At 38.3% G+C, this 19,346-nt stretch overlaps 1 non-coding gene and 1 pseudogene across 1 annotated transcript; both read left to right on the top strand.

The window, feature by feature from the left end:
• Positions 1-9,782: 9,782 nt before the first annotated feature.
• On the top strand, positions 9,783-9,886 carry LOC147494463 (small nucleolar RNA R71). The gene has a single exon (XR_015200477.1). It is a non-coding gene; the product is annotated as a small nucleolar RNA R71 (small nucleolar RNA).
• Positions 9,887-13,443: 3,557 nt separating this feature from the next.
• LOC147494462 (pyridoxal 5'-phosphate synthase-like subunit PDX1.2 pseudogene) lies at positions 13,444-14,270 on the top strand (annotated as a pseudogene).
• The last annotated feature ends 5,076 nt before the right edge of the window (positions 14,271-19,346 follow it).

Below are 19,346 nucleotides of genomic sequence, written 5' to 3'. Positions count from 1 at the left end.
TTGTTTTGTTTTGTAACAGGGTAAAGGATTTGTGGGTTATGAAAGGCTAAGGAAAGGCTCAGAGGGGAGACTAGCGGAAAATAATTCATAGATTTGAATTTCTGGCTATATCGATCCAAAGAGGGCCTAAATTCTCTCTTAGGATATGACATAGTGATCAAGCAAGTGGGCGTGTGATTTCTCTCTATTCGAATATACTTCTCCCTTGTGTCATTTCTCAAATGTTTTAGCTCATATAAGGCTTTAGGCTATATTCTCACGAGGATTTGTAGAATAAGTACTCTAGCCTAGATTTGAAACTTCATCGCTAACAATCATAGATACTCATGTAATATATTTATAGATAGATGCAAAGATTATTACCTACATATTAACCTAAGTTTCTAACAATTATTCGATGCAAAAGCTACATTGAGACTTCTAGATTGTTAAGAGCATAGAGAAAGAAAACAATACCAATATTCCTAAGTGTATAGCATAAACTTATTTATTTATATTTTTGAAAATTTTTAACTTGAAAACAAATGCATATTATACATATCTATATCCTAACAAATGCCTTAATTACACGTGTTTCTATGCCCCAAAAACAAGAAACATGCTTTGTCCTCAAAGCATTTAAATAAAGAGGGTAGAAAAATACCATGGAAACGCGTGAAATTCTTGGACAACTGCAAAACAAGGTTAGAACATACTAATATAGGGAAAATAAAAATCTCGACTATAACTCTATAAGAGTTCCACCCATTATGGGGCTAACAGAATTAATTTGCTTGGGACATAAGCAGACAATAACAAAACTAAAAACTTACCTTATCTCCCGCTTAAACATCCTCCTCCTCAGTAAAGAGATGAGGTTCCTTTGCATCCTGCCAGTCCATTATAACTTGCCAAGCTTGCCGCCATTTATCATCTACTAATGCTAACCTGTTAAGTGTTATTATGTCCGATGGGATGTGCAGGCGACCAAATGAGGTCGCACCGCCATCCCGGCCAAGTCATTATTCGCAATGAGCGAACCACCCAATTGGTGGGTCTCATGACTTCAACCCTTTTCCAATATGTGAATTGTTCACAGAATACAGGTAAACAACTATGCATGATGCGGCTTACCAAAACAGGCATAAGAAGATACTTACGCCTCATGCTTTGGGCTCTCTTAAGACTAGCGACTAAAACTCGGGGAATGTCATATCGGCGACGTCCCTCAGCTAAAGCGAGGAAAATGTCACCCGCAGTACTGTTTGCATAAATGAATTGCCATTCCCCCAAAACATTCATCAGGATGAATAACATGGTGGTGCTTACGTTTAGGGAAAGGCTACCAAGGGCAATGATATATCGCCCCTGGTCCAATACTCGAAATACCCCTCCCCCATAATACTCATGGAAATATGTATAATCATAAAGGTATGCATTATCGTTCATATATGCCCATGTGTGAATAGGATCGGTATTGGTAATCCCCGAAACTAAAGCGACCACATTTTTATTGAATTTATGAGTCGCGGTCATCGACGACACGACGGAGAATTCTTGTTCTCCATCGATTACAATAGAATTTAACGTGGTCGTAGAAATAAGCAAGAAGTTGTGGTGAATATGAATCGTCATCACTTACCGGTAGATGGCGCCATCCTAATCGGGGATCCGCGGCCGGAACCAATGTCCATAGGTCACCGGTTCCCAACACGCGTCTTCGAAAAGACTGTTCAGGTATGACTATAGGAGATGTCATCTCAACGACTCCTTGAACAGTTCCAAAAATCCTAGAATGACCCTCAAAAATTGGAATTTCTATGTTCACATGGATGGCGGGCGTGCGTGGGCGCGCTTTGCGAAGTCGCTTCGTGGGTTTTAGGATTACAGAGAGTTTGCCGGTCTGGTCGCTCAAAGAGGGAGCGTGGTCGCTCGAAGTTTTAGAATTACAGAGTTTGGGCGGGTCTCTCGACTAAACTTTGTGAAAGTGTACAGAGCAGCGGCAGCGCTTCGTAAATCTTGAAACAGGGAGTTTAGAGGAAAAGAAGGAAACACTTGGAGTGAAAGGTGAGGGATGATGGTGGGGTGTAGTGTGGTTTGTTAGTGTAGAATGAAGGGGGTTTAAATAGGTTTTGTGCTTCCAAAATGAATCAGCAAGTTGCCAAATTGTTTAAAGGCAATTTCCGGAAATAGAAAGATTCCAAACCCGAAAACGGAAACAAACCATCTTCTTGATTTTCTAAAAATCCTAGTATCTTTTATACTGGATTTAGAATAGTAACTTCTAAACTCTCCTACATTTCATGCTACCACCACACAATTCATAGATATGCCGATATCGGCCAAATTCTTAACCTTTCCTCCAAGACAAATTTACAGCAGATGATCATATAACGAATTATATTAAAACTTAAATTTAAAACCACACAACATAAAACAAACACCTTAATATTTAAATTTAACAACTGAATTAAAATCCAACTAATAAAACAAAATCATGAAATAACAAATAAACAAACCGATGGTGAACACCTAGTTATGTGATGAAGATGGACCACGAGATGGAGATTGGCCCGGGATGGAGAATGGCTTGAACCATCGTCCGTTCCGGCGGCGACGGCGCTCATGCCTGTCGGACTCAGCTGAAGCAGAGTCCTCCACGGGTGGCATGCGTCATAGCATCTCTATTCGGAACAAGCACTGTGCTTCCCTCTTAGTCCTGAGCAATGCATACTGGGCTTGTTGATGCTGGTGGATAGTCTCCATGTTAGACAAGATATCGTCCTAAACCTTTTCGAGCATTTCAAGTCTCGTCTGAAGGTTCGTTTGCTTTTTTCGAACTACAATCTATCTATCTCGGATATCTTCACAAATACCATAAACACAACGCAAGCCAGTTTGCAACACTTGCATGCGTTCTAAATTAGAACTACAATTATCTAATGCATCGTCATCCAGACATGTCATATCCTCCCTTTCATCCTCTGACTCAACAACCTTTCCTTCAGACAACGGCCACGTCTCTTGGATGCAATCCGTATAGATACTTGTATTAGAATGCAATTTGATCTTAATAGGAGCAGATTTTGCAACAGCTCTAAAGGAGAGCATGATCTTAGTGATCAATACGGGAAGAGGCGCCAAGGTCTTTCCCACTCCTCTAATCACATTAAACATTAAGTCGAGGATGCAGAAATTATACTTATTTGTTTGCAAAATCCAGAGAACGTGCAGACATTGCAGGCCGATATCACTAATTTTGTCTTTCCCGAGGACGTTCCTACCAATCCACTGAAGCTACGGCCGGTTGATTGGTTCTAAGGGTTGCAGCTGGCGGACGCAATGAGATGTCGGATTGTATTCACCCTCCACGACAGTATCTTTCATCAAAGCAGGAACTCTAGTATACTGGGATTCCTGAATTGTCGTTACGAGGTTGCTTTCAAGCGTAATTCCTAACAGTTCAGCCAACAACTGTCTCGTTACTTCCCTCCTCGTTCCTGCTACCGTTATAAAAATACTATCCCCCTCCAATTCTCGCTTTTTATAAAATTATTCTACCACATCATAGTGATAGAACTCCTCGATCGAAAGTACCACAGTCCGTTCCAATCCCTCCTAATCATCTCCGCGTCGTAAAATGACGCGAAGCTGTCGGCAGCAAACACGTGCTCCGGCAAAATTCTTCGTCGTAGTGCCATTAAAGTTTCTGAGACAACTAATGGTTTTGTAGACTGTGGGGGAGGCGAGTTTGAAGAAAAACAACTAAAAACAACGGTGGTGGCGGTGGTTACTTGAATTGGTGGCTGTTTTTGGAGTTAGGTTGGTGGTGGTAATGGTTTGGAGAAGATTTTAGTTGGATTTGAATTTCTTGGCGTGGGTGTAGTTAGGTTTCCTTTTCTCTCTCTTTTTTTTTTTTTTTTTTTTTTTTTTTTTTGTTTTTAAGGTTTGTTTTAAACCTTGGTAACCGGCGGGATTGAAAAGGAAAGAAATGTGCGTTTTTAGGAAGGAAGGAGACGCACAGACGTGCGTGCGGTTTGGGCCCAAGCCCAATTTGAATTCCGAAATTTTCCGATTTTTCACGCAATTTCAAATTGAATTTGCCGCTTCGTTACTAGCCCGATTTTGGCGAATGAGTTATGGAAATGATCAGTAGAGAATTTCCAATCCAATGATCCATAAAACACTCAATTCCAGCTATGGGTGACGTATAAGAAGGTGGAAAAATGCCTCAAAGTGCGTGTGTGATGTAAGTTATGCGAACGAAAGAAATCTAAGTTTTAGATTACGTCAACCCAATTGAACTACAAGTAATGGGCCTAAGCAACACAAATGGAAAGTTCGAGCAATCCAGATGGAAAAACCGATTGCCCACCCCCAAACAAATTTTTAAACACAAAATTTGTTTTAACGTGGGTCGTTTAAAGCCAGATTCCCAAGACTTGTTGGATTGCTATTTCTATGATTAAGAATTTTTTATTATTATTTATTTTTTTATTAGTTTATTATAAGAAAAATGAAAAACAATAAATACATAATTCACCCCATAGAGGAACATGACTCCAAAATCGAGAAAATATGCAAAAGTGGAAAACGTGAATTATGTTAACCGTAGACTTAGGTTCCGGTACTTACAGCCACACACTCCCTAGGGAGGGCCCGGTTACCTGAATGGTGCACCTACCACTATATGGAAGTGAAAGGAAGTACACCAATGACAAAGGTCAACCCTCATAGACAGGGTCCTGTAAAAGGACTTCCTCTACATCAGGGGACAAAAGTTCATGAAAATGTTTTAACCGTTGACCATTAACTTGAAAGGTACTGTTGTTATTGGGATTTACCAAGGTGATTGCCCCGTAAAGGGTGACTTTAGTAACCAGAAAAGGACCAGACCAACGGGTTTTTAGTTTCCCTGGGAAAATATATAGACGGGAGTTGTAAAGCAAGACCTTTTGACCGACCACAAACTTTTTGCGCAAGATTTGCTTATCATGAACACGTTTCATGTTAGCTTTATAATCCTTAGCGAGATCGTAAGAATCGCCACGGATTTCTTCAAGCTCATTCAATTGCAATTTGCGTTTGACACTGCCTCATCAATATTGAAGTTAAGGTTTTTATAGCCCACGAGCCGCGGTGCTCTAATTCAATCCGGGCAAATGACATGGTTTCCCAAATACAAGTCTAAAGGGAGACATACCTATAGGAGTTTTGAAAGCAGTTCATTCGCCCATAAGGCATCCGATAGACGCTTGACCGATCTTTCCTATCGGGGGGTTTACAGTTGTTTCTAAAATCTTTTTGATTTCCCTATTAGAAACTTCTACTTGTCCGCTAGTTTGTGGATGATAAGGAGTTGCTACTTTGTGTGTAACTCCATACTTTTTTTCACTAGGGATGCAACAACTCTATTGCAAAAATGTGTTCCACCATCACTAATGATGGCTTTAGGAATGCCAAACCCCAGAGAAAATATATTCTTTAATAAAAATATAACGGTCTTATGGTCATTGCTACGGCAAGCTAGGGCCTCTATCCATTTAGACCGTAGTCCATGGCAACTAGAATATAAATGAAACCGTGGGGGGAAACGGGGAAGGGACCCATGAAATTAATGCCCCAAACGTCAAAAATTTCTACTATCAAGATTGGATTTAATGGCATCATATTACGTTTAAGTGATTAAGCCCAAGTTGTTGGCAATGAATACACGTCTTCTTGCAATGCACTTGGGCATCCTTAAAAGGGGTAGGCCAATAAAATCCACATTGAAGAACTTTAGCGGCTGTTTTCATCCCACTAAAATGGCCACCACACTCTTTGTCATGGCAGATCGATATGACTTCATTATATTCCCACCGGGAATACAACGACGAATATCGATCCGCACAATACTTAAAAGGTATGGCTCATCCCAGTAGTATAACTTAACTCTCGGCCAAGAACTTCTTACGTTCATTTCTTGACAAATTATAAGGCATAACATCAGCCGCTAAATAATTTACAATGTCAAAGATACCATGGTGTTGAAAAAATCTCATACGATGCTCATCGGGAAAGAGTCCGGTATGGACTCAAAATCACTCGATCGTCGTTTGTGAGTCTAGATAAGTGGTCGGCAACTACATTTTCGACCCTCTTTTTGTCCTTTATTTCTAATGTGAACTCTTGCGGGGAGAAGGATCCATCGGATTAATCTCGCTTAGCATCTTTCTTTGCAAGAAGGTACTTAAGGTGCATGCATGGTCCATGTAAACTAAAGTTTTAGAACCAACCAAATAAGGACTAAACTTATCTAAAGCATAAATGACAGCTAAGAATTCTTTTTTCGGTAGTTGAATAATTCCGTTGAGCATCGTTTAAGGTTTTACTAGCATAATAAATAACAAAGTGGACTTATTATCTAGTTTTTGTCCCAAAGGCGCACTATTTGTATAGTCACTAGCATCACACATGAGTTGAAAGGTTTAGACCAATCGGGAGGCTGTATAATTGGTGCAGAGGTTAGGGTGGCTTTTAAAGTTTCAAAAGCCTGTGTATAGTTAAAATTAAAATCAAAGATTGCATCTTTCAAAAGCAGATTAGTTAAAGGCCTAGCTATTTTCGAGAAGTCTTTAATAAACCGCCTATAAAAACCTGCATGGCCTAGAAAGCCCTAATATCCACCGGACTTGTCCGTGGTTTTTTAGGTAAGGTCGCTATCTTATCTAGTTTGGCCTTATCTACTTCTATGCTATCACTAGATCACGATGTGACCTAGTACTATGCCCTTTTCACCATGAAATGACACTTTTCCCGTTTAAAAGCGAGGCTCTTTTCTTCGCGACGTGTGTCAAAACCTTAGACAAAGGTTAGACAAACAGTCGATCGTGAAGGAGTCTCCATAGATAGAAAAATCATCCATGAAAACTTCCATAAAGCTCTACCATGTCACTAAATATATGAAGCATACACATTTGGAAGGTACGGGGGAGCATTACAAAGGCCAAAAGGCATTCGTTTATAGGCATAAGTTCCAAAGGGACATGTGAAGGTAGTCTTTTCTTGGTCATCAATATCAATAATAATCTGAAAATAGCACGAGTAGCCATCCAAAAACAATAAAAGCATGACCAGCTAGGCGTTCGAGCATTTGATCTATAAAAGGTAAAGGAAAGTGATCCTTTCGTGTCATAGCATTTAAACGTCTGTAATCAATACAGATCCTCCATTTCATAGGACCTTGTGTGACAACATAGTCACCCTTTCCGTTATGAACCATGGTAACTCCCGATTTCTTAGGAACTACATGAATGGGGCTTACCCATTCGCTATCAGAGATTGGGTATATGATACCCGCATCGAGTATTCGTAAGACTTCTTCCCTAACCACCTCTTTCATGGCAGGGTTCAAGCGACGCTGAGGTTCACGAGAAGTCTTCGCGTTATCCTCCAAATGGATACGATGAGTGCAAACATTAGGGTTAATTCCCTTAATGTCGGCTAGGGACCAACCAATCGCCGACCGATGTTCCCTAATCACCCGGATTAAACGTGTCTCTTCATTTTTAGATAACAGAGAAGATATAATTACCGGATGACTACCATCCGGATCAAGTTGAATATATTTTAACTCCGGGGGAAGAGGTTTAAGCACTTGGGTGGAAGGAAAATCAATAGATGTTTCGTCGGGGTCCTCATTTTGCATAATGAATACTTGCTTAGGTAGCAAGTCTTCATACTCAATATATGGAGCAACCGAAGGGTCTACAATTGGTGTGGACTCAAGGATGGTGTTGACTTCCTCTAAGTAGGAGTCATTTACAAAATCTGAAATTCCAAAAGAAAGGAATTTGTACATATTGTTTTCGGGAAACATGTTGTTAAAATAATCTTGAGCTAAGCTCTCGATCATGCTAACCTCCCCATCTATAGACGAATCTGGTAACTATTTCATCATTTTAAAAACATTTACCTCAACTGTAAGATGGCCAAAAGATAAGGACATCTTACCATCGCGGCAATTTATAAGTGCGTTGGCAGTTGCCAAGAAGGGGCACCCTAAGATGATCGGTATAGAGTTGTTAGCGACTTCGTATCGAGGATAACAAAATCTGCGGAGGATAGTAAAAATCACGAACCTTAACAAGCATGTTTTCCACTACACCCTTAGGATACTTAATTGACGTCCGCTAATTGCAACGCGTTATTTTTGTAGATTGCATTTTCTGTAGACCTATTTGTTTATACAAGTATCACGGGGAGTAAGTTAACACTTTCGCCCCCGTGTCTAATAAAGCGGTCGTCGTGTGGGAATATCCTAAGGTGCATTTTGATGGGGCGACGAGTCCTTGTACTTAACAATTCCATTATTTTTCGGATAAAGTTGGGAACCATTCGGTTAGAAAGCGTCTTTAGGTATGTTGGTCTTACGCCTAGTAATGCACAACTCTTTAAGAAACTTAGCGTGGTTAGGGAGCTTTTTAATAGCTTCGAGAAAAGGAAGGTTTATCGTTAGATTCTTGAAAACGCGTTCCTAATCTCCTCAAATTTTGTATCCCGGTTAGCATGGCTAACCGAGGGAATGGTGGTTTAAGCTCTATATTTAGCGTATGGCTCGACTTGATGTGTTACCTTGGCTTTTCGTTTCTTAGTTTGTTGTTTAACTGGTACCTCTACGGTGGTAGGCTCTTGGTTTCTCTGCGGTATCTAGTTCGATATCGGTGTAGGGAGTCTTGATGGGGTAACTATAGGCATAGTTACTTTGTTATCAACCACTCTTCCAGAGCGAGAGAGTGGTGATGGCATTAAGGTCACCTACGATTGTAGTTTAAGTACTAGTATTACCATTTACCTCAAATTTTGTGTTTGTTTGTTTTTAGGGTTTGGTATCGCTTATCCGGAAACACGCCTTTGGTTGGGCTTTCTCTTGGGCTAAGCTGTTGTATGCCCCGATTTATGGATTGTAAGATCTGTTGGTTTGATTGAGTCATTGATTGGAAAAGTTGTTGGGTAACCTTTATAAAGGCATCTATACGATCACGGATGTGATGGTGTAGTAGTCACGGTGGTGCAACTTGAACTATCTCCGTTGATTATTTATGGGTGGGTTGTGATAGTTACTATTGTTAACCGAACGATACCTCTATTGGTATTATAACTATTATAATTACCCGACCTTGTGCTAAATCTTGTCATGGTTGGGCGCTTTGGTTTTTATAATTATTATAATTTCCCGACTTTGTCCCCTGTCCTTGCCTAGGTGGAGCTTGATTATAGTTGTTTGCTTGCCAAACATTTTGGTTATTAAACCCTGGAGGTGAAACTTGTTGATTGTTTCGCCAACTAAAGTTAGGATGTTGTCTCCATGGGGCATTAGGAATAGGATAGCTATTAATGGAGCAAACATTGTCTTGCTCTAATTGTTGTTGTTCATAAATAGGAGGACAATAGGATTCAGGGTGCTCTTTCGGGACTCAAACAGACATTATATGGGTTGGAGTTAACATTCATGACGGGGATAGGCTTTTGTTGCACAGAAATAGCCTCAACCTTTTTAGTTAGAGATTCGATTAAATTTTTAAGTTCTAGATCGGGTTTCATCTCAAACATACCGGTGGCCTTAACTGTTGAAGAAGAACTAACAGAGCGGGGGATATCATCACTACCCCCAATTGTTATTACGTTTAGTTTGATCTTCTAAAATTTGTAAGCCTCCGAGGCTCCTTTACTTAGGAAACTACCCCATTCATTATGTCAAGGACTTCTTTATGGTGATGTTGAAGTCCTTTGAAAAGGCACGAACTAACGTGTCTTTTGCTAGGTTATGGTGTGGACACTCTATAAGCAGATCGGTGAAACGATTCCAAGCCTCAGAAAATTATTCATGAGGATTTTGTCGGAAAAAATAAATCTTGGAAAGCCTCTCATCCGTCTTTATGGGTGGGTAAAAATGTTCCATAAACAGCTGAACAAGTTTAGCCCATGAGTCCACAGAGTTAGCGCCGGGCGAGTTAACAAAGATTTGCCTTTATCGGCTAAGGTGAAGGGAAATACCCTCAGTTTAATTTGTTCCGTACCAACCGTAGGATGATGGAATGTTGTAAGGACTTGTTCAATCCTACGCATGTGTTGATAAGGTTTTTCATGATCTAAACCATGGAAAACGGGTAACAAATTAAATATGTTTGGGGGAATTCAAAAATCCCCCACTGGGTCTGCTAGAACGATGCAAGATTTAGGGCTATCGCCAAGGCTTTGTAAAAGTCGGAGAGAGGAGTCTCTCTTTCTTCAGCCATTATGTCCGGTGTGGTTGGTGGAATAGTAGCTAGAGGTTTAGTGATTGGTATACTCGATAGATTTGTTTGTTGACGCTGACGGTTAATTTCGTTCGGTGTTTTTCTCCGACCAGATCTTAATCTCATGCAAGTCTAAGTCTAAACACGACAACATTCCAAACAATCTTGATATTTTAGTATAAACCTCTAACGGAGATGCGAGGTATGGAAGAAAGGAATACCCGATAGTGTCCTTGCCCGGCTTTATGAATAACGTCTTGTTTACGTGTGTTCGGTGTAAATAACAAGTTAGAACACTGAAAAACTTAAAAATCGAAGTTCAAAACAAACTGTAGAAACGGAAAATTTTGCTTAGAGGCTGATGCGCTTACTTAGAGGCGTGGTCGCTCCGTGTAACTTGAAGTTACAGTGTTTTAGGGTATGGTCGCTTCGATTGTTATGATCTTTTGGTAGGTGCTTCGCTTAGAAGCGTGATCGCGCTCGTGTATATTTTTGCGGAACTTTCAACGCTGAAACGGACAACCACAGTATGAATCAAACAAGGGTGGGTGGGTTTAATGGGACTTAAAAATGACTAATTATACTATGAAAACAATGCTAAAGTGAAACTAAGATGGCAGCGGTGCCATTTGATAAACATAAAATTGAATAGTTTACCTACGAAATGAACGATGATCTCAAAACGTAAGTAAACTAAAACTTCTCAACGTGTCTATATTTATCAAAGTTTCTACTCTCAATTCTATCGAAATAGAGTGGAGTAACAAATTCGTTCCACTCCTAGTTCTCTAGCATGGAATGTTTTCTAGTCTAATTAATCGGTCTTAAGTCTGGTGAGAGCTTTACGAAGGGTGTTATACTACGATACGATATGAAATTGATTATGTTGAATTTAAACTACGAATGCTATGGAAATATGATTGTTTTTTAATCTAGATAAAGGATTAGAGGGGAATCGAATCCACCTCGAATCCAACTTAATAACCTAGCATAGATTCTTGTATCTCGATTCTTACGTTCTTACGGCAAGAATTTCGAGTTCTAATCCCTAGTGTTCATGGCATTTCTACCAAATACTAACTAGCATGTGAGGTCGTCCACCCATTCTCATGGCGAATCACGACCCTCTAAAGTGGAATAGATTCTACAACGCTACTACACTATACCACTAAGTTTTCATCAAAGCTTCATCAACCCCTCTAATGGAGGTTTTAGCCTTTAGTCATCAACCCATCATTTCCCATTGAATTATAACTACTCATCATATTAAAATTCTAACTTAACTAATTTAACTAACAATGTTTCAATCTACTTCAACTACGAAATGATAATCAACAAGAATTAAAATTAGATCTATAAATTGAAATGCCAAAAATCGAAATTGATAAAAATAACTATTTTATTTATCTAATCAATCAAGAACAATGATTCAAGGACTTAATCTAAAACAAGAATTGAAAATGGAACTTAAACTTAATTACTCTACTGAAAACTAGATCTAGAATTCTATATAGTTTTAGGTCTAATTAGCTACCATTAACAAAGAGTTAAGCTTTGGTTTTTATACTTTCAGATCCAAAAATCGTGCATGGGCTTGGAGCCATGTTTTGGGCCAGAGAATCAGGCCCAAAATCCAATTCTTTCAGTCCAAAAAGGCCTCTTCAACTGCAGTTGGCTTCAACAGACTTTTCGTCCACTTCTGCTCCTCTGATTTGATCAAGGCTTAGACCATTGGAAAGCTCTTTCCTAGCCGGTCATTTTGACATAAGGTAGGATCCATTCCGAGGTCTGAGTCCAAAGATACGGCCTTCGGAAATTCTACTGACTTGTCTTTGTTTTACGCCCGCGTCGACTTTTCAGCTTTTGACCGGGCTTTTAGAAAGGCTTTGTCTTCTTGAATCTTGGCCTTTAATCACGGAACTCCTTAGTAACCGACCCTTTGCTCTTTTATCTCGCTTAAAGTGACACATTTCTACACATAATGGACTTTGAAACCTGAAATGCATAGAAACACGTAATCAGTGTTAACTCTTAATTATTACTCACATAATTGGTCTAAAAGTATGACTGTTATAGGGTTAAAACTACAGTTTTGGGCTCTTATCATAAACCCTGGTCAAATATTGCAGGAAAATCAATGAAACTTCAGAAAATCATATCTTTTGACTCCGAACTCCATTTTGGGCGTGTGACCTGTGAAAACGATCAGCGTAACAAACTCTATACAATGGTATATAGTTTATATCAATTTTCTAGACTGGGAATTAAAACAGGTCCGAACCAAGACAAAGTAAAATTTTAATTACTATTCATCTTGATGTCATTAAGTGGAAGCTTATGTAATCACCCATTTTCTCCACTTAATAAGTGCACAAACCACTCTTAATTATTTATCTTGTAATAGGAATTACTATTCACCCACTTTCTCCACTTAGATTAAATAAATTCCATTAGAAAAGTAGATTAATTTGTAACCTTTGGATTGAAAATGTAAGATGTAATCTTGGCCACTCATTTCACTCCTTTGAAACTATAAATAGGAGGGGTAGTGCTCTAAATAAACTTGCCAATTTACTTGTGATTTGTGGTCTTGTAGCCCTTCACTCTCTTCTTTTTCTTCTTCTTCTTCTTCTTCTTCTCAATCTCTAGTTCTTCTTAAGTATCTCACTACACCATAATAGGATATTTGCAACACGCACCTATTTTACTTTTCAACGGTTATTTACCGTTAGTAAGTTGCCAGCGCTATATGAGCATTAACAATGTTGTAAAGTGTTACTTTATTTTGGTGAATTTCAGGAATTAATTGCCTAATGCTTAAAAAGCGTTTAAGAAGTGTTACAAATTGAAATATAAAACATAACTTTGCTGTCTCTCCTCTCTCTCTCTCTCACCGCCGCTACACGCTCCAGTCTCCTCCTTCTCGCTCTCCCTCTCTTTAGACTCCATTTATTCTTTTATCGCATGAGCAGTAGCCGAAAAAGCCGATCGATCGAGAAAAAAACCCTCAATCAATCAATCAAAATAAAAAACCATGGATGAAGAGTACGATGTGATTATTTTGGGGACAGGTCTCAAAGAATGCATCCTCAGCGGTCTTCTCTCTGTTGATGGACTCTAGGTGAATATTATTTATTACATCTCTATGCTTGTTACCGATCTATAACTTTCAATCATTTATCTTTCGTCGAATCCCAAATCAGAAGTTTTATTTTTTCCAACTCTTATTAAGGAAATAAAGAGGGTAGTTTCAGTTCTTGTAATGGCGAAAGCCCGAGTTTGGCATTTCATTGAAGCTCAGATTCTTGAAGTAATTGGTGTTGAGTATATTGATGAGATTAAAGTTCTTGCATGTTCAGATGAAGAGAATTATATTAACAAGCATAAGTTTAGAGTACCCTTTGTTAGTGGGTGTCGCGAGCTTGGAGAAGCATTGAGTAGAGTGAGAGAAAGGGCTGTTTTGATTAGAATTCAGTAGGAAGTTTCTAGGATGGGCAACATTGTCGAGACGATTTAGAATGTGACGTCAGTGATGGGGACATAAGGGTTCTTAATTACATGGATGATGATGAACTTTTCGCGTTTGCTAAGAGGATTTCTACATCTTATGATCTAGTTGCGCAGACGAAGCAAATGGGGAGACTTCCTGTTGTGCTATTTGCAGCTGGGGGGATAGCTACCCTTGCCGATGTGGCATTGATGATGCAATTGGGTTATGATGGAGTGTTCTTAGGTTCTGAAGTATTTGAGGGGTCTGATCCTTTTAAGCGTACGTGTTCGAGCTATAGTTCATGTTGTGATGCATTACAATGATGCACATGTCTTGGCTAAGACTAGTTGTGGGCTGGTTGATTCAATGGAGAGGCTGAACTTGAATGAAGACAAAGGTGAACAATCTGGAAGTGAAGGTGTTGACTAATCAAAGCAATTGAGTGTGCTTGAATTTGTTGATTAAGAGAAGAGGTATTATGTCTACTTCGTTGTTATGTCATTTGTGACAGTAAACTTGTTTTGTCATCTTCGTTCTGATTATTATATCAAATACAACTGTACCTAGTATTCCTATTTGTACCTAGCTGCTTTTCACAAATCCTATTAGTCTGATCCATCAAAAAATTCCTTTCTTTCTTTCTTTATGCAAATAAGACACTTTCATATTTACTTCCCTATATTGCTTCTTCTTATGTTGTAAAATATATTTCTATCTATATAATGTCTACTGATAACCCGAAAAAACTCAATTAGATTACTCTAACTTTATTCTTACGGTATCAATAATTTATTTCCTACTCTCACATATATATTCATGCAATATATAGAGAACGGAATCGTTCCACTCTTAACTTTCAAGACTTAAACAAATTCAATTGAACAAACACAAAGAACAATGGTGAGAGTAATGTGTTATGTGAAATTTCTATTCTATGATTATACTACGGATTCAATTTATACTAACAGGACACGATAATTCAACTACAGAAATACTAACTGGACTCTATGATAAGGAATTAGGGGATTGATTCGCACTTTAACTCTACTTAATCTACTAACCAAGAACATGCCGCGACTCCTAAATTGAAATGCTATCGCATAACAATTGGTAAATCTAATCCCTAACTATTCATGGTAATCTCTACCAAGTAATAACTAGCATGTGAAGCATTAAACCCATTCTCATGGTGAACTAATTACTTCTAGAATTGAATAGATTATCAGGACAAATTCTAAGTTAACAAAATCAAGTTTTCTTCAAGGCTTCCTCAACCCCTCTAATGGAGGGTTAGCCTAGAGTCATTAAACTATCATTTCTCATGGAATATAAACAAGACATAATATAAAGATTTGAACTTTACTTGTTTAAACTCAATTCGAAACTACTCATGCAATAATTGAATTAAACTAATAATGACAAATAAGTAAATCTAAGGATTTAAGCTAATAAATAAATGAAAATGAAACTAGATTATGAAGAACTAATTAACTTTATTTATCTAATGAATAGCAATAACAATAATTTAATACTGAATTTAAGGCAAGAATAAAAACTAATTAATTAATGTAAAACTAGATCTAGAACTAAGGTTTAATGGCTACTTTTCTTATCCTAACCTAATTTATTTTCTAACCTAACTATCTACCATTAACAAAGAGCTAAGCTTTGGTTTTTATATGTTCAGATCCAAAAATCGTGCATGGGCTTGGATCCATGTTTTGGGCCAGAGAATCAGGCCCAAAACCCAATTCTTTCAGTCCAAAAAGGCCTCTTCAGCTGCAGTTGACTTCGACAGAATTTTTGTCCACTTTTGCTCCTTTGATTGGGCCAAGGCTTAGACCATTGGAAAGCTCTTTTCGAGCCGGTCGTTTTGACATAAGGTAGGCCCAATTCTGAGGTCTAAGTCCAAAGATATGGTCTTCGGAAGTTCTATTGACTTTGTGCACTGTTTCTGCCCACGTGGACTTTGACTTTTCATCTTTTGACCGAGCTTTACAGAGGCTTTGTCTTATTGGAAATTGGCCTTTAATCACAGAACTCCTTAGCAACTGACCTTTGCTCATTTATCTCACTAAAGTGGCACATTTCTGCACATAATGGACTTTGAAGCCTGAAATGCATAAAAAAACGTAATCAGTATTAACTCTTACTTATTATTCACATAATTAGTCTAAAAGTACGATTGTTAAGGGGTTAAAACTACAGTTTTGGGCTCTTATCATCTACTCTCTTGTATTTCATAATAAATCAAGTCATGTACATGAATAGAAATGACTATTACGGCGGAGAGTCAACTTTGCTCAATCTCATTCAGGTTCCCATTTCTTTTTACTCACAATTCTGCCCTCCTACTTTCTTTCTCACTATGTTTTAATTCACAACTGTGTGGAAAAGATTTAGGGGAGATGACAAGCCTCCAGCACATTTAGGCTGTTTTATAGCTTGCCATAATATATATTTTATTTAAGGGTTAATTCAATTTTGGCCCCACTTTTAATAGGTTATTCAGCGTTTGGCTCCTGTAAGTTGCATAATTCGTTTTTGTCCCCAGTTCCGTTAGTTGACTGGGTCAACTTTAACTGCTCAGTAGGTTTTGCTCCTCATAATTTCAAAATGGCCTAAATACCCCTCACATGTGCCACACGTGATTTTTATTTTTTTTAACAAAAACTAATGACACGTGTCCAAATCCAACGGTTGGGATCCAAGGGTTATTCAATAAGCACTATTCACCTTCTCTACCAGTTGGATTTCTATTATTTAAGAAACCACTCCTACTCTCTTAAATGAGCACTATTCACCTTCTTCCATGATTCAAAATTAAATCCATATAAATTTTAACAATAACTTAAGATTCAATTCCTCTGCTTTAGTTAAAACAAATAAATCCCGGTATGATTGGGGTAAGCGCAAGCAGCTGGGGTTTCAAAACAAATAGGCCGACTTTATCGAGATAGAATAATACCATGTAAAGTCGATCGGCAGGCAACAACAGCAACAGGAACAGCTGATCAAACAATTGCAACAGTAACTTCTACTAGTTGGCACTATGGTGGATTTTATTCCCACCTATTACCTTACCCCTTTCTAATGATGGTGTGGGCAGAGCACCATTATCCACCAGTTGAGAAAGAGTGTCTGGCCCTCATGTTCATGGTATAGAAACTCAAACATGACCTTGTATCCCATACCATTTACCTTGTGTCAAGGGTCAACCCAAGCAAGATTTTGGTCTCCAAAGCAAGAGCTCCAAGTGCTCGCCTTGCGCAATCAATGGTCAATCCTGCTTTCCCAATTTTATATTGCCCATTAAAGGACAAGCTTTGGGCAGACTTCCTCGCTGCGCATCCTCTTCTACCGTACACTCCATTAAATGATGGCCATACCAACGAGTCTATTATGCAGGTCAGCTTCACCACGATCCACAGAAACATGGAAAATTGAAAATTGAGTTTGCATGATCTAAATGGAGGAAGGGCTAAAAGTTTAAAAGCTATTTTGAAACAGGGGCTAAAAACAAAAATATATGTAAATGGACTGACTAAATTTCAATTTATGCTTTTGTATTAAATTTCAATTCATCAAAACTAAATTTGTATTGGATTTCAAAATCGATATTTTACGAAACTAGTATTTACGAGATTCACGCGCAACTCACGTGAAGGGTAAAGTTGTCATTTTGAAAATATGCTACGGAGCAATTAAAGTTGACCCAGTCAACTGATGGAACTGGGGCCAAAAACGAATTACGCAACTTACAGGAGCCAAACGCTGAATACCCTATTAAAAGTGGGGCCAAAATCGAATTAACCCCATGTTTAATTCACTACATTATTTGACTAATGGGAGTAGTTTAATTGCAAAACAGTATATATAAATCGAAAATATTAGATATGAATTGATAAAGAAGGGATTAGAGAGGGGTTATTCCACCACGCGATTCGATTAGATATTAGTTAGCTATCGAATCGCTTTATTGATCCCTAGTGAATACCAAGTCCTCTCGGAGCAAGGATTCACTAGTTTGAGAGACTAGCACCCCCACAAATATCTTTGGTGGGGTTTCTAGACTCTAGCCCCTAGCTTATGAGTTCTATCTTTACAAACTCACAACCAATGGGCTTGAAACTCTTATAGCAAAATGATAATGAAACTAACAACTACTCATCCTCATTTGGCTTCATAAACCCCCGCTAATGGAGGTTTAGCCTTGTGTCATCGAATTTGAACTAATCAAATAATAACAATAATTTAAAGACATAATATACAGAGACAAGAATTGAATGTAACTAAGCTTTTTATTAATAGGTTCTATGGATGTTACAAACTAATTAAATTAAACTAACTAGAGAGAAAAAGAGAGAGAGAGGCTAACTAAAACTAAAAACTAAAAGCTAATGGGAACCTTTTTTTGTTTAGCCTTAACCCTCTTTACATAGGAGAGGGTTAGGGTTATGTTTTCGTGCATGGGATGAGAAGGAGGACTTTGGGCCTTTAATATGAGCCCATAGTCCATCAGGTTAAACCTAAAGAGACCACAGCTGCTGGAAATGACTTCAGTGCCCTTTTCATCCAGTTTTACAGCTCTGATGGAGCAAGGATGGGTCCATTGGAACGCTGGTTCCAAGTTGATCATTTTGACATAAAGTAGGCCCAATTCTGAGGTCCAATTCCAAAGATATAACCTTTTGAAGTTTGTTGACTTTTCTGTTCCTTTTCTACCCAGATTGACTTTGACTTTCCAACTTTGACTGGGCTTAAAAAAGGCTTTTCTCCATGATTCTTGGGCTTTAAATATAGAACTTCCTTAGCAATCATCTTGACTCGTTTTTCATGTTAAAATGGTGTCTTTAGTCACCTAATCAGCTTCAAGTCCTGAAATACACAAAAATGTGTAAACAGTACTAACTTTTATTTATTACAAACATAATTGGCCTAAATATAGTGTTATTAAGGGGTTTAAAATACACTTTTGGGTGCTTGTCACTATCCATTTGCACATACTGGTTGAAAACTTTTATTTCTTGAGCATGGCCTTAATGGAGTCCCAACTGATCATATCATATGCCTTCTTGATATCTAGTTTAATGGTGCATCTGGGATTACCATTCTTCTTTTCATACCCTCTGAGCAGCTCATGAGAGAAAAGTATGTTATCTTGAATAGATCTACCAGGGATGAAAGCCGATTAGTTAGTCTGCACTAAATCATTGATGACTAATAAAATTTTGTTTGAGATGAATATAGAGATGCATTTATATATAGTATTACATAACGCAATTGGTCTAAAGTCCTCAACCCCTGAGAGATTGCTAATTTTAGGAATGAGGCATAAAAAACTGGCATTGACACCTCTAGGGAATTTATAGAATTTAAAAGCATTAAGGATAACAGATGTAAAGTCATGTCCGACTATAACCCAACAACTCTTGAAAAATAGAGTAAAACCATCAGGGCCCAGAGCTTTGTTCTCCTTCATATTAAACAGGGCATACTTGACCTCCTCTGATATGACTTTAACTTCAAGAATAACATGCATATTATTAGGGATAAAGTCTATGACTTGTAACTGATTATATAAATTCTCTCCACTT

Source organism: Coptis chinensis, chromosome 6 (assembly GCF_015680905.1).
Source record: "Coptis chinensis isolate HL-2020 chromosome 6, ASM1568090v1, whole genome shotgun sequence".
NCBI classification, from domain to species: Eukaryota; Viridiplantae; Streptophyta; class Magnoliopsida; order Ranunculales; family Ranunculaceae; genus Coptis; species Coptis chinensis.
Note: the sequence above shows the minus strand (reverse complement) of the source record. Positions and strands in the feature narration are given on the sequence as shown.